Below are 4,334 nucleotides of genomic sequence, written 5' to 3' on the forward strand. Positions count from 1 at the left end.
TATACTTAGCATCCATGTATTATACACCGAATTTCACTTTAATTTCTCATTTTTCTTATTGCAATAGTAAATCCATTACACTTTTAGTCAAAGTACAATATAGACATTCCATCATTTATTGTTTGGAGAATTGGTAGTAAGCTTCAATGGGTTCATATACCACCTGTTTGTTCTTGGTCAGGTCACAGTTATTCATTGTGTTACGGGTTTTTTTTTTTTATCATAAATTTTTTATTCATTGTCTAGGGCCTCAATCTTCTCAAGCTTCAGGTGGCTTAGTTGGGTTGATGCCCGACATGCACTTAGCTCTCAGCATAGATGGCGCATCATTTGTACAAGCCTGTGATGCCACTAACCTCGCTACATTTAGCTTTGGTGACATGGGGTGGTAATGGATGGGCGAAGGGGTAGGGGTGACTGTGGGTGGAGGGGTGACTGTGGGTGGTGGGGAAGAAAGGTAGTAAAATTGCATAGGTACCCTAAAAAATGCCTCAACACCCAATTAACGGAAAAATGACATTGGAACTTGACAATAACTGGAATGGGTTAACTGTTGCAATTGAAAAATAAGAGATCAAAATGATATCGAGTAAAGGATGTCAAGCGTAATTTACCCAACTCTTAACTATTTCATACATCTCACAAATATGTCTTAAAAAATATTTGTCACTAGATGAAAATAACAATTGTCATCGAATCTTGCATATTTGTTATGCAGACTATATACACGAGGATTTTTAATTTTCCGTAAGAGGTGTTGGCCTCTCCGAAACAGTAGGAACCTCAACATCTCCTTCCAACATCTTAATCGCGTCCATAATGGTAGGCCTCACAGAAACCATTGCATGAGCGCACAAAACCCCAACTGCTAAAAACCTCTCCACCACCGCCTTCACATTTGCACTTTGCTTCATCTCCTCCATCGATCTCTCTCAACAAACTACTATCCAAAGCCTCTTCCATCTTCCCCGCCTTCACCAGTGACCAACACCAATCCGTGAGAACCAATGTCCGAACGAGCAACTTCTCTGACGAGTTCAAATCAAAATCACCACCACCAAGAGCTTTCCTCCCACACATCATCTCCAAAACCACCACCCCGAAACTATACACATCACTCTTCTCACTAAAGTGCCCATACAGTGCATACTCTGGAGCCAAATACCCATTTGTTCTAGCAACCTTACTAGTAGTGAGATGAGACTTCCCTTCTCTGCTTTCTTTTGCCAATCCAAAATTGGCCACTCCCGCCCTCATCTCTCCATCTAACAGTATATTTGTTGCCTTGATGTGTCTGTGATATAGTGCAGGTTTCACTCCATAATGACGGTAAGCTAACCCATTTGCCACATCCAAGATTATACTCTTCCTTTGAGGCCAGTTTAGTGGTTGCTTATGGTTTTGATCTGAAGGAAACAAATGGTCATTAAGATTCCCGTTTGGCATGTAATCGTACACCAGGTATTGAATCTGGCCATTCTCTTCATACGACACATTGTTTTCATCTTCATAATTTGACACGCTACAGCAGCAGCCTCTGAGCGGCATGAGATTTCGATGCTTCAGATTGCTGAGAATGTCAACTTCATTGTAGAACTCATCGTTTCCTTGAAAATCAGATTCTATGAGTTGTTTAACTGCAATCATGCTACCATCAGCTAAGGTCCCTTTGTAGACAACCCCGAAACTTCCTCTCCCGATGAGATTGGTCGATGAGAAATTCTTGGTTGCCTTCTTGAGCTCGTGAATTGTGAACCATTTCGATCCCATGTTAGGCCTGATCATTGTTCTTGCCCGCCTAGACCCCAACTCCCCTTGGTCATCTCTCTTTTTCCTCCACTTCTTATACCGCAGAAAGTACATACCCAACAAAGATATGATCAGCAAGACCACAACACCTGCTCCGGATAGTCCAAGTACCAGAGCCAAATTTTTGTTTCTTGAAGAACCCATTTGAGAACCAAGTGGAAGATTCAAGATACATGTTATGGAACCAGTACTGTTTGGTCCAAACTCGTTGATGATTCTGGCAGCATATAGAATTGTGAAGTAAAGGCAATTAATGGAGTGAGACTTGTTTCCATCGATTCTGATCAACTCGGCTTGGACCTGGAAGCCAGCAACTACACAGGAGTCACGGGAGGTGAGATCGGTGAGGTCTAGCTGGCAAGCCAGGTCAAGTGGCGTTGACAGGCCGAGCTTGGATGCCCAGTCTTGGGTTGACTCTATTGAGGCACAGGTGTTGTGGGACATGACAAACTGGAGAGGGTCAAAGCAGAGGGAGGTGAGATCAGAGGGTAGAGAGAGAGAGTCAAGCTTGGATTAGAAGTAAGAGAGGCAAGAAATGGAGGTGGGTAAGTTGGGTAAGTGGAAGAAAGAGGTGGTTTTGAGGTGTTGGGCCAGTGCCATGCCATAGAGGCTGAGGAGGGTCTGGCAGCACTTGGGTTCACCTAGGGTCGAGTTGTTAGAATTATTGGAAAGTTGCAGGGTTGAAATGTTGAAGTTTTGGCACTCAGTGGAGTGCCATGGGAGTGTTTGGACATAGCTTAGATCCAGAGGACATGTTGTGGATGTGTCATTGGTGCTTGAAGTTGGAGGTGAGGAGCTAGGAGATATATAGAGAGGCAAATATCAGTTGAAGTAGAAAGGGAGGCTTCATCTCTCTCTCTCTCTCTCTATATATATATATATATATATCTGAAATGTTTTTCTAGCTTTTTTGGTTAGTGGGTGTTGTTGGGAGAAAACAAAACAAAAAATCAATTCGAAATATCCGAATCCGGCACAAAAATAGCGGAAGTAGTTTATTCTCCCTCTTTGTGTGAACCTATTAGGAAGTAATTTAATAGGGCACAACATATTCTGAAAATAATCTGAAAGCGATGATCCAACAATCACACAACAAGACGACAGCAAATTTTTAACGTGAAAAACCTTCCCGATGTGGAAAGGAAAAACCACGGGACCGTAGTCCACCAAATATCTCCACTATAAACAAATAATGGGTATACAAGAGTTCTCTCTAGATAGAACTAGAGGCAAACAATCAAGATCAACTTACAAATAAGCTTCCTTGGCAACCAAAGATCAAACTACAAAGTTTAGGAAAAATCTCACTAAAAACGGTACGGTTCACGGGCCAAAAACCAGCAGTAGAAAACTCCAAATCTGATCTCCACCCTACAGAATTTAGAGTCTTGAGTTGTGAACTCGCCTACCAAATTTCAGCTCAATCGGACCACAGATTCTTGTTGATCGGATAGCTTGATCACTGCTGGACAGAATTTCTCCTCTCCTCTCTGTTTTGGTGGCAGCTTCTATGTCTCTTTTTGTGTACAAAGAAAAGGTTTGTAACCCTAAACTTATGGGCCAGATCTTTTCAAAAAACATAACCTCTCCATGTGGACTTTGGAATTCACATGGGCTTACTAAATGTTTTGGGCCTTCCTCCACATAGGATGGAAACCCAACCCAAAGGTGTCTGTTGTTTGTAATGGTTTGAAGTTCAGAGAGAGAATAGTGTCTGAGTTAGAGAAAGATAAAAGAGACAACCAAGAAGCAAGACTCTCCTTTGTTTCTTTATATTGATTCTGAATTGATCTAGCCTTAGGTTTTATATGCTTTAGAGAGAGAAAGCAGCAGTCGTTTTTTTTTTTTTTTGAACGCAAGCAGCAGCCTTTTTGAGGCGACTTTTTTTAAACATTGAACGCAGTACAAAAGAGAAGTCAACCGGTCTGTTAAGATGCCTCGGCTGCACTTTCACTTGACAACTACTGATAAACGGCTTGGAGTGATTAGTGCTAGGAAAATAGAAATCAGTCACAGAACTTGGACATAGGTAGACTGCAATTCTGTTCAGTGGTCTGTGTTTAATTAGTTCTGTATGTGTAGCTCAACTGAATTAACTCAAAATTTTCGGCCTTTTTTTAAAAAATGCTGGCAACTCAACATTGGGAAGCTTTTTGGCGGCATTTTTTATTCATTTTTTCCGGAATTTAATAAAAGTTGGAAAAACTCTTTTAGTAGTGATTAGAATAGTTATAAATGGGATTAGGGTTTAACAGTTGACTTAGAAAGTCATGGTTAAGCCTGTTACCATCAGGTCGCCCATAGGACCTTATCAAGGTTGCTTTCTGTGCTTACCTTAGCCCAGCTCCATTGATGGTGGAGTTTTACTTAATTTTGATTTTTTTTTTTTTTGAATGGTGGCTGCTGCTTGGATAACTACTGCCTAAGTTACTTATTCCTTGATCAGGTGGTGTTTGTGAATCTTCTAAAAAAAAAATCAAAGGATCAAAAAATCACTATAAAAAGTCAATTCAATCTCTTGATTT

At 41.0% G+C, this 4,334-nt stretch overlaps 1 pseudogene; it reads right to left on the reverse strand.

Moving 5' to 3' along the window:
• Positions 1 to 699: 699 nt before the first annotated feature.
• On the reverse strand, positions 700 to 2,642 carry LOC114290484 (putative receptor-like protein kinase At1g11050 pseudogene; annotated as a pseudogene).
• Positions 2,643 to 4,334: the final 1,692 nt, after the last annotated feature.

This window comes from Camellia sinensis, chromosome 2 (genome assembly GCF_055761805.1).
Source record: "Camellia sinensis isolate YWXY chromosome 2, ASM5576180v1, whole genome shotgun sequence".
NCBI classification, from domain to species: domain Eukaryota; kingdom Viridiplantae; phylum Streptophyta; class Magnoliopsida; order Ericales; family Theaceae; genus Camellia; species Camellia sinensis.